Consider the following 12,395-nt stretch of genomic DNA (forward strand, 5'->3'; position numbering starts at 1 on the left):
AAAATAAGCTTATAATCACACTAAAAGTTTTCTTTTTTTTTTTAGTAAGTTACATAGTAAGTCAAATTAAAAAAAAAAAGTGACCATGAAAACCTGCATTTCTTACATTTGCATATAAATTACTTACAGGAATTGCTTCCTGAAAGGTCACCAGCAAGCTGGATACGCCAAGACATAGGAGAAAACCCTTCCCAGTGAGGGAAGAGCTACCAAAGTATCAAGGAGTGATGGCAACTAGATGATATTGATATGGTCCTTCACAGTCTGCATACCTCTGTTCCCCTCTCAGCCTGGTGCAGAATCAACACTAGGGCATGCAAATAAAATAGCCAAGTTTTCTGTTTTATAAAGTCTTTGCTTGCACTTTGTGCTGGAGGACTCCAGATGGTGCTGGTACCAGTCACCTCATGCTCAAGCAGCCTCTGCCATCTTCTGCATCATACTGGTTGCTCTGGAGCAGGGGGATTTTGATCCACGAATAATATATCTGAGTCAAATTCCACTGTTTCCACATGAGTTTAAAGTCAGACTGCATAGGGCAATTTTTACCTTTGAACCAATTTAAATGAGACCAAAACTGAGGGTAGAATATCCTGTTACTCTGAAAGGACCTGCCATGGGGAAAAAGAATTGTTACTGACAAAAATTATTCGAAGCAAAAATTTCCTTTAAATTTTACGGGCTCTCTCTGAAATCAAACTGTTTTCTTTCAGAGTGTTGAAAACAATGAAATATCATAATGTTTAGCAGAAGAAATTTACATTTTCTGGTGTATTTAAACTCCTCAATTCATTAACTTTCCTCTGAGGTGTTCTTACATATCAAACAGCAGGTCTGATCTTGCAGGCCCTTTTGTTGGTCAACATTCTGTTTTCATATTTATTTCCATAGAATGTTTGCATAAAAAGAATAATAAAATCTCGTTTAATATCTGTTATGATTGATGAAAAAAACCACGTTCCTAAAACCAAATTAATTTTGCTTCCCTGAGAATCTGAAAGTATCTCTTATCATGTGCAGCTGTCTCTACAAACCACCCAAGGTGATCTGTTTGCTCGCATTTCTTTTAATTGCTTATTCATCAGTTTATTAGGTTATTAGAGAACCTGCTACTAGATAGCTCATGAGAGCATGCCCATGTTCCTGAGTAATGTGCCACAGAGATAGTGAGATAGCCTTTGGAGAGCTGCCCTGATTCCTGTAGCTCAGAGCATGGCTCTGCGCAGTTGCCCTGGCTAATTCACACTACTTTTTGAATAGGGAAATTAAAGTATCCCTGAACTCCCCTGTATTTCATGCAGATTATTTGTATTTTGTCTTCTAATTCTCTTAAAGCACTGAGTATCTTTGTGTTCTGTTGTACTTATTTAGAAAAATAAGTATGTGAACCAATATATACAAATTAATATAATAACATCCAGAGGCCAAAGGAGCCAACTCTGCAAAGTACTGAGCAGCCCCTTTTCAACTTCACTGGTAATATAAGATGGTCTGAGCTTCCCAAACACTTCTATAGATCAATCCATTCTGGTCTTTTAATTGACTGTAACTGAAGAATACATCTCTTTACTGTTTACTGAAACTAAGTTTTCTTCAGTTGTTAACATCAGTGTAGTCCACTGAAAATTCACTACTAATGTTTACGTAGGTATAACAAAAGTGTGGTTTTGCTTTACTGTTTTCTACATGACACATCTTCTTTCTTCTCTTTCCCCAACTTTCGTTATAATTCCTTTGGAAATAGCTGAAAACTGCACTTTCGAATATTTGTAAAGTTGATTAAAATAAGCAGTCTTTTAAATGATGTTGCTTACTGAATCCATTAATACTTGGTAAGGAGAGAGCTCAAAAGGTTCTTTTAAGTGATAAATGTATAAATCCATTTTAGGCTTCATAAAATAAAGCTTATTGATATGTATCTTACTATGCAGTTTTTCAGTTGCTGCAGGGTTAATTTTTATTTTTGTTTTAAGTAACTGTTCCATAAATATTAAAGTACATCTCTTCTTAAAGGAAAAAAAGGAAAAGTACAATCTGGGTGCTAGGATGCTAGTAAGAAGCAATAAATTATTACTGTAATGACATGCTAATTAAAATTTTGCTTGTAACTCATGTAAGTGTTTGAAGCCCAGCAAATTTCTCTTTTCATTTGTGAAGTGTGAAGGTAAATTGCCCAGTGACAGTGGGACATCGCTAACAAGTACAAATTGAATAACATGCTATCTTGCTCTATTAGTCCTGACTAGCATGTCTGAATTAGATATTCAGCACACTCCCCATTGTAGGCCTGATTGATAAATGCTAAGGAGAATTTGTCAAAACAACAGGGGCTACACCCAGTGGGACATCAATATGCTCCATTTAGTCACCCACCCGGCATTTCCTACATAGGATTGTCACATAAAATTAAGACTAGCCGCTAACCAGCCATCAAGCTTGCAGCAGACACTAGGCAGCCTGTGTTCTGTATGCATATTAGTCACATGCTTAACAATTTGGGCTGTCATGACTGAAGCATGCAGTGACCTCTGGAGCAGAGGTTGAATTTTGCAACTACACTAGACATCATGCTCAGCTGTTCAAGATTTTAGGCCATTTCCTGCCTGATCTGTGCACAGATGCACTGCCCTAAGCTACAATCTGTGGCCTAGTCCAAATGACAAATGGCACAGCATAGATTATTGCATTATATATTAAGTACTACAAGTCTGTAAATTATAAGTAAACTACTGTTCAGCCTGAACGTCTCCTGCAACTTTTAAAACACTTTCCTTCATAAAGCCTCTTATGTGCAGTACCAATAAATATTTGGAAAACAAAGGCATCAAAGTTTAAATACTGAAATAGACTGTTTTCTCTGCAATTAGCTGCCTGAATATGAAAGAGTTTTTTCCAGCTTCAATTCACTAAGTTGAAGCTGGACTTGTTTCGCCTCCATTCCTCTCCTTTTCACTGAGAATTATTAGCAAATTAAGATTTTCTGTGGGCTCTATATGTTGAACAATTTTTACCAGATAAATAGTTGAGGCCAGCCATTTTACATAGTTCTTTCAGTATGGATTAGACATGCAATATTCAAAGCTAATAAATATAAATAAGAAAACTAAACATCCTCAGTTCTGAGGAATTTAATTTGTAGTTCTATAATGCTTAGTCTCTGTTTATGTACTGAAGTTCTTGTTTACATATGGAACAGCTGTAAAGAATATAAAGAACCTATCTGGAAGGAAAAGTGTTCACTGCTTTTCCTGTTACTGAGCTGCAATATTTCATTTGTCTAAGTGGGATTTTTGTGTTTCCCACCTGTGGTTTGTACTCCAGTCAGTTGTGTAATATCAACAATCAAATTTTTGGTGTTAGGATGGAAAGAAGAAAGAAATAAAGAGACAAAGGGGGGGGGGGGAGGGGAGAGAGAAGGAAGGAAGGAAGGAAGGAAGGGAACGAATTTTTGACTATTTAAAATCAGTGGGTATTTACCTCAAATAGGTAAATATTGCTTTCTTTTCGTGGTATGATAAGACATTAAATTGACAGGAGCTGTTGACTCCCTTGAGGGCAGAGAGAACCTGCAGAGAGACCTCGACTAATTAGAGAGATGGGCAATCACGAACCAGCTGAAGTTTAACAAGGGTAGGTGCCAGATTCTGCACCTGGGAGGGGTAACCCTGGTTGCGTTTATAGACTAGGGAAGGAGAAACTGGAGAATAGCGCTGTGGAAAGGGACCTGGAGGTCCTGGTTGATGGCAAGCTGAATATGAGTCAGCAGTGCCCTGGCAGCCAGGAGGGCCAACTGTGTCCTTGGGGGCATCAGGCAGAGCATGACCAGGTGGTTGAGGGAGGGGATTGTCCTGCTCTGCTCTGCACTGGGGCAGCCTCACCTTGAACACTGTGTGCAATTTTTGGCACTGCAACATAGAAAACACATTAAGGTATTAAAGAGTGTCCAAAGGAGGGCCACAAAGATGGTGAAGTGTCTGGTGTGGAAGCCTTATGAGGAATGGCTGAGGTTACTTCATGTGTTTACCCTGGAGAAGAGGAGTCTTCAACATCTCCATGAGCAGAAGTGGAGGGGCACGTACTGATCTGTTCACTCTCATGACCAGTGACAGGGCTAGAGGAAAGGCAGGAGTCTGTATCAGAGGAGGTTTAGATTGGATATCAGGAAAAAGTATTTCACCCAGAGGGTGGTTGGGCAGTGGAACAGGCTCCCCAGGGAATTGGTCACAACACCAAGCCTGACAGAGTTCGAGAAGCATTTGGATAATGCTTTCAGGCACATGGTATTTTTCTTGGGGTGTCCTGTACAGGGCCAGAAGTTGGGCTCAGTGATCCTGATAGGTCCCTTCCAACCCAACAGATTCTATGATTCTGTGATAACAGAATAGTTTATACAAGTTTTCTCTTTCTCTTTTGGTTGTTCAACTCAAAGTGGAAGATGAGTAAAAGAAGAGAAGAAAACTGGTTTTAAGATAGATGTAGGATCTAGAAATAGGAAAGGAATAAAAAAAGGCAGTTTGAATTAAGATAATTAATTCCAGTGGGGTTTCATTAGATTTACAATATTGTAAAGAAGGAAATTACCTTGCCCTGTCAAAAAACACCTTTTCTGTTTGCTCTCTTGATGCTAATCTTTTATTAGAAGACATATCCCTTAGCATGCACCAGTCTTCTGACAATCAGCTATGTTCAAGTTAAGTTGCATGTATTTGCCTTTAAAGAACACAATTTTGGTCTGCTCCCTCTGATAAACTCACAATTGAAATGCTATCTAATCTAAGTGAATTAGTGAGTGAATTCTTCAGTGATACAAAACACTGCACAGTAGAGGTGATGGCAGATAACCTTTCAGGCTCTTATTTAGCTAATAAACTGGAAAGCCTTACACAGACTGTGAAAATGAGATTTGTAATATTTCTGCAATCTAGTTATTCAGATATATTTAAGAATTATTACAGCCATATGCCAACTGATTCTCTAGTTAATACTCATTTATAAGTTATTGACAGACTCATATACTGACTAACAAAAAAAAGTTCTCCATGAAGATTCCACAGGAAAAAAATGGAATCTGAAAGAATGGCTGAAGTTTTTTTCCCTGAAATACAGAAGAACCTGCTTATATTTGTTGGTGCAAAGGTAAAGAGAATGTATGGAACCAAATGACCTCGGTTGAATGTTATGAATGAATGACGAATCTTCTAAAGAAATGAAAGAAGGAACTATAAGCATGGAAAAACATCAGGAAAAGCAGATACCCAGGAATTTTTTCTGGGAAATGAGAATTGGGCGTATAAACTGAGGCATGTACGTGCAGAAGGGCTTGATCAGTCTTTCCTAGAACAATCCAATTCAGCAAACTGTGTACATTATTTCAACTCACATGAACAATGCTAATGAATAAGGTTTGAGTCCCAACAAACAAAATCTGCAGGGTAGGGAACAATTCAAAGAAAGTGCTAGTCCCGGGTTCTGGTCCTGGCTGTTAAGTATTAGGGGGAAATAATACTAGAAGGAGATCTCCTATAGAAACCTGAACTTAACACTCTCCTCCAGTAATGATGCAAAAATATGTGGCATGAGCTCTGTACACAACATTACATGTTTGTGTGCATGCAGTAGGTGATGTATATATAAATATTTTCTGCAATGAAAAAAATGCATTTTTTTTTTCTGGAAGAATGTACATGGGCATTAAAATGGGAACTGGTGGCTCATGATGATATCATAAAAAGCTGAAGCATAAGAGAATGAGAATTTTTCCAAACTACCAGATAAAAGCAGACTGTAGCATGTTAAGAAAATGATGTAACTACTCACTGAAAAAAAATTTAAAAATCAAATGTTGTGTTATGAAAGCAATATCCTTACAATGGGCCAACAGATAAGCTTACTTTTCAATTGTTGCTGATTTCTATGCTTGAAGGAGGTTAGCAGTTAAACCTTTTGCTTGTTTTAGCTGACATTTTGAATTTGCCACAGCTGACCACCAACTTATATAAAATAGACTTTTGTTTGAAACATAAAACTCAAAAAACAGTCTTACTGATCTACCTGCATAGGCATTCATTCATAACCTGAGAAACACAAAAAGCAAAATAATTTCTTTTCCAAGCCCTACTGGCAAAAATTTCTTGAGCAGTTTCACTCCACGGGAAGGCTAAAGCTAGTTAATAGTAATGTCAGATCCACTGAAAACAGCAGCCTGCTCACATTGCCTGGGGCAACACACAGATGATGGATAGTGTAACAGATGAATCTTCTCTTCATCTCCATTCTAATCTCACTCTACTAATTGTCATCAATACCATCAGTGTCAGTAGCCTAAACTACTGCTCTCAGCCTGTGAGCTCCTCTGGAAGCTCTGGCCCTGCTTCTCCTCCTGGGGTTTGCCCCTCTGCCTGTGCAACCTGTGGTGGTACCCCATGAAGAGGCCCTGCTGCCAGGGCATGGGGAAGAGATGATGGAGATGGGTCTGAGGCCTGGGCTTTGGAGGGTGTCCCGCATCTGGCTGATGCACAAGTTGCAGTGTGGTAAGAAGCTTGCTGTGGCTGATGTGGCATGAAAAACGCTATAAATAAATGATGAATAATATGCCAATATTATTTTGTGTTTGTCATTTCCTACATACTCTAAAGGATCATTATGATTCTAAAGGTCAAGCATTCTAAACTTAGGAAAAACAAAAAAATGGAGCAGTTCTGCAACCTGAACACAAGCCTGTGTATGAGACCACTATTCACTGCATAAACGAGCAGTTTCCATAAAACACAAGCTTTGTGCAGCTCCATTATGAACTGGAGGCCCTGTCTGCAGCGTTAGAACTATCCCACCATCCAGCACATTGTTGCATGTATCATATAGTGTTCCCTATACAATTAGTTCAGAACATTAGTTCCCCCTTGGTTTCTCTTCAGTGATCAGACTTTGGCAGGAAGTATCCACAGACATTAATGAATAATTGTTTAAAATCACTTTAAAGAGAATAATTATGTATCTTTTCTCAAAGGACAGGGAAACTCAGACACAAAAGCAGAGAGAAACTGAGATAGAAAAATATTAGTGTCACATCATATAATTTTGTCATATATAGTATGAAAAATTAGGGTCATATTTTTTGTCACATAGGTGTTTCCATCTGGACAGCACAAAATGTTAAGTACTGAGTTAGTACAACACTGTTAATACAGTTCATTATCACATCAGAAGTAGGTCATAATACAAAGAAAAGTCTCTTTAAAAAAAATCCTTGTTAGTGTAGGTGTTTTTAAAGTGGATAATACTATTTTCTTAAAGACTCAGGTGGGTCTGCACACATGAATTCCCTCTGAAGTCCGCAAGAATTTTCTCCTTATGTCAGAGTTAAATAAACCAAGACACTATGTTACAAGTAGAGGTAAATTCACTGACGTTCTTGTGACTGTCTTGGTGCACGTATAGATGAGGCTGGAGACACTGATACAAGTGTGTGTTTTCTTACTGCATTTTTTTATGTCTTAGTCTACAGTTTCTACTTAAGAGACTATATTCTTGACTTCCTTATTACCCCAGGTTAATTGTATTCACAGCATCTTTCTCCCGCAGGTTGCCAGGGGCAGGCCCTGCTACTGGCAGAAAGAACATTTGCTCTGCTGCCTTCCTGATACTCTCTCATGGCCTCTACTTTTCCTGCTGTGCCTTGAATGCCAGTGGAGAGCAGAAATCACATGGAGAGGAATTTACTCTGAGCTCTGCACCACATCACTGCTGATGTTTATTCTGGATGGGCTGAACTGTTGTGTCTAGAGATTGCCTTCCATTTCATCAAGGGAGGCAGTTACTGCCTGGACCTTAAAATAATGCAAAACCAATCAGTGCATATTCATTGAATTCTGAAAAAAAAAGGCAAGAGTCATGATCAAAATATTCATAAAGGAAAGAGTCATAGCAGAGCAATTATTTTGATGGGGAATATATAGTAATTTCCACTTGGGAAGATAACAATAAACTGCAGTTCAAAACTTGAAAGAGTAGAGTCAGAAATCTCTTTGGTAGCAAGGTGCTGTCTAAAGCTGGAGGAGAGTGAAAAAAGCAATCCAGGAAAGATGTGTTTAGCTTCCAGGCATGCCTGTGGAATAAAGAAGCTAAGCAGGGGAAGTGGAGAGAGAGACAGGCTGGCAGCTACTAGTGCAAGTGGAGCAACAGGCCTCTTGTACGTAAGGGCAGGGAAGTTTGGTCAGAGTGAGAGAATGGATTGGAAGTTCTCTTCTAGGGAGCAATGTTCTGAAAGTAAGGGACAGTGTGAATAACGGGAGAGGAGATAGAGGAGATGGATGAGGAAGTGGGAGGGAGGAAAGCTATCAGGTACAGCTTGGGATTGTGATGAACTCTAGTGGTGCATTTTTCTTCAGAAGTTTGGTGCTAAAAGAGATAAAATGCTGCAGGATGTTAATGGCCCCTAGGGGAAGAAGGGGATATAGGGGTGTGGAGAGGAGAATAAATTACCTGTGGATTCGCTTATTGGTAAGAAACATTTCATCTCCCATCCACAGAATCATGGGTTGCCTTTTTCCATACAAGGGTTAAAATTTACATCACTACTGGAGATCTGTTTAAAAGTGTGTGCAGGTTAAATACACTGAATCCTCATCCCATACACAGTAAGGCAGCTACAAGTCAAACATAATGACAGTGCTGATTAATTAGGTTCTCCTACCCCCAGCACTTGAGAGTGATTTATTGAGACACATCTCTAACCTGATCCATTGTGCTGACTGGATTAATGGAGTGAGCTAGAGAAATTCACTGGCAATGTTAGATACAGAGCAGGAAAGCATTAACCCTTGGAGCTTCCTTATCTAGCCTATTGACAGAATATTAATTATGACAAAACATACATGTCTCACCTAATTATCTTTTGATAACTAGGCATATATTTTTATTCATGCATGATGAAGTTACTGGAGTGAAAATCATTTACGCATAAACATTTTAGGAAAATGTGGAGATAACGCTGAATTTACAGGATCCACTGTAAACAGGAGACTATAAATGTCTTCCTTTAATTTGTGACAATTTACTTTAGATTATTAGAACAATTGATGGAGCAAGCAAAAAAAAGTTATTTTGGAATATAAATTGAGGCATCATTAGGTTGCATATATACAAACACTCACGATGCATTATAAATGCTGTGTTTTCCCTGGACTTGTCTCTAACAGGCTTATCTTCTCAAACTTGGGCCCATTTCATGCAGTTAAACGGCATTCCCTAAACCCCACTTATATTCCAGGTTAATAGTTTACTCAGAACTGCAGATATCAGCTCCTTGTGATTATAACTCAGGCTGCCTGAGCTATTTTTAATACCTCAGATATCTAAGACAAGGCAGGAGCATCCCATGAAGTGGGAAGCATGAGTCTCCAAACAGGAGTCTCAGGGGCTTCAGAAATTTCAGACACATCTTCGTAGGGGAGCAGGATCACCATATCTCACATAGGCAGTGTCTGCTTTCAGCAGTAAACAGGGCTACAAGTGTAATTTATTTGTCTAATATTGCATATGCTATTTCATATTTGCAAGATGATATTCTTCAGTCATCAAAAGTAAATACGAATGATTCCTGGTTCAGTGAACTTCTCAATAATTTGAAAGATAGTTCTGTGCAAAAAAACCAGATAGACAACAAAAAGAAATTTTGTTTCAAGATTTTCAAAATTAATCACTGCTGGTTTTAATTTTGATTTGACAGAGAGATGGAGGGAAAATAAGGTAATTTTTTTCATTTTTTGCCAAATAAATATTAAAACCACACAAAGTTTAAAGTTTCCTATTTGGGGATTAAATTAAGAGACACAGAGACACATCTTGTTACAACTGTTCTACTTACACCATGAAAAACATAGATCAGCACCACAAGGCCAGTCATTTCAGTTTGTAACTAAGCTGCTACTGTAGAAAGATATAGGGTGTGTGACTGTAAAAAACAGAATCATGGAATAGAATCATAGAATATTTTGGGTTGGAAGTAATCTTTAAAGGTCTTCTAGTCCAACTCCCTTGTTGTCAGCAGGGACACCTTCCACTAGATCAGGTTGCCAATAGCCCTGTGCAAGCTTATCTAGAGGGTTTTCATGGACAAAGCATCTACACCCTCTCTAGGCAACCTGTTCCAGTGTTTCACTACCATTCTCGTAAAAAATTTATTCCTTATATCTAGTCAGAATCTGCCCTCCTTTAATTTAAAACCATTACCCCTTGTCCTGTCTCTAGAGGCCACACTAAAAGGTCTGTCCCCATCTTTCTTATAAGCTTCCTTCAAGTATTGAAATGCTGCAAAAAGTTCTCCCAAGAGCCCTTTTTTCTCCAGGCTGAACAACACCAACTGTCAGCCTGCACTCATAGGAGAGGTGTTCCAGCCCTCTGATCATTTCTATAACCCCCCACTGGATCTGCTCCAACAGATCCATGACTTTCAGCATCCCTCTTCCTACTCCCTGCTCTTTTATTCCAAGCGTCTACAATGGAAGCACTTTTTCTCAGAGGAATAGATTATTCTACCACAAAGTCTGTGGGGCTTTTGTGCACCAAGATGTGGGTCTTGTGCAGGTAGATTGTTGGAGGATAATTCGACCATCTCTACTTCATTCAATGTGCATTTTTGTGATAACAACGTTGACTTAGTCTTCCCATCAACTCAGATGATCTAGCTCTGTATAATGTCACATACTGTGTCATATTTGACCACAGACCTTTCTCTGTATATCTTAATGTTTCTCTTCCAGGAATTTACTGCTATGAGCACAATGAAGGAGAACAGAAGTATACTCAGAATACTCAGAATACTTGCTTGTTGTTTTCTGAGCCAGAAGAAAGTAAATCCATTCCTCTTTGTACTTTCTTTATATAAATAATTCACATGCGGACAGAGCTACAGTGCCTTAATTAGTACTTTTATTCTGTATTTTTATGCTTTGTAAACTGGCTTTTTTTGCAAGGTCTTTCCTTGCAAAACCAAGGACAAGCTATGACAGAATTGGGCCAAGGACAAGCTGTATCAGAATTATAGACTTAAGTTATCTCTTAGAAATGCAAGACCTTTCCAAGATGGATTAAATTCAGCTAAAATGATCAGGACTTCACCATTGCTTTAGCCTTTTGCCCTCAGGAAACTGAAGAGAATAGAAAAAAAGTTTTCCAGACTGGGAAATTACTCTTGTCACCCCATGACTGAACCATCTGCCAGGCAGACGGAGGGGACCATGAGATACAGGAGCAATCTCTGCAGAAGTGGCCTTGCCCTGACATCTGGCAGGGCAGACTGGATTTCCCTTGATGCAAAACTCTTGAAACATCTAGTGACCAAGTGTGAGGCAGAAAATGGTTGTTCAGTAAGAATTAATTAATTAGAATGTAAAGGTTTAGTAACAAAAATGATTTTTTTTTTTTTTTGTCACTTTGTGCTCTGGATAGCATGACAATAAGGGACAGTTTGAGGAAGCTGAGCATCAGGGCACTTTTTCATTTTAAGTAGTGACTGGGATTTATAATTTGGTTGCCTGAGAGGAATCCGTGCTGTAAATACTTGTATCAATCAGAGAATATGAAACAGCGACAAGAAGAATAGGACATGAGAAAAACATACCATTTTAAGCATCAAAGAGAAGATTCAAGTTATATATTAGAGGCTGGTACGGGGGAATGGCTAAAACACCTCTCAGGATCCCTTTTTAATTTTTTTTTTTTAATGAATACTGCTGATATCTGCTAGTTTGCTTTTTTGTTTGTTTTTCTGTTTTTTTTTCACACAGTAATAAGTGTCGTTTTGGAGGCGGTGGAGAAAGATAAAAATTGCTTGCTTAAATTATTTTCTCTGCTCACAATCAATCTTGAATTATTCATAGTAGGAATAGGGAAGGAAGTAGGAGACTGCAAAATGTCAAGGTTCAAGCTGTGTCATTGTGTGCAAAATCCTCTCTAACAGTAATGCTAAAGGTAAGTATAATGTTGGCGGGAATGCTACAAGAAAGGTTCCTTGCTGTGTGTCATATACTTGTTCCCTAACCAGTGTTAGAAGTCAGAGTTAAGTGGAACACAGGTCTGTTCCAATACAGCAATACTTAGAGACCATAAGTAAAAATAATTTCAGGATACTTATGGTGTTTTATATATATATGTGTATATATGTATGTATATGTGTACTTAAAAATGTTGTATGTACAAATATAATATAGATACTGTATAAATCACACATATTTGAGTAGGATGTAAAGGTGGTGCCGCCTGACGCTTTGGAACTGATTTTTATTAAGCACATCTTTTTGTTCCTTATCTCAGAGTTGTGCATTTTGTTGTGGTTACACTGGCTAGTAACTGGTGTGATTCTTGGCCCAGATAGAGGTATGAGAGATTGGAATCTT

General features: G+C 38.4%; 1 long non-coding RNA gene across 1 annotated transcript in view; it reads left to right on the plus strand.

Moving 5' to 3' along the window:
• LOC120325083 overlaps positions 1–12,148 on the plus strand; it is a 113,078-nt gene extending 100,930 nt beyond the window's left edge. The window contains exon 6 of the long non-coding RNA XR_005566898.1: positions 7,582–12,148. This is a non-coding gene — a long non-coding RNA (uncharacterized LOC120325083). The remainder of the gene's footprint in view (positions 1–7,581) is intronic.
• The last annotated feature ends 247 nt before the right edge of the window (positions 12,149–12,395 follow it).

Source organism: Pipra filicauda, unplaced genomic scaffold (assembly GCF_003945595.2).
Source record: "Pipra filicauda isolate LSUMZ 115617 unplaced genomic scaffold, ASM394559v2 scaffold81_size6448238_pilon, whole genome shotgun sequence".
Lineage (NCBI taxonomy): Eukaryota > Metazoa > Chordata > Aves > Passeriformes > Pipridae > Pipra > Pipra filicauda.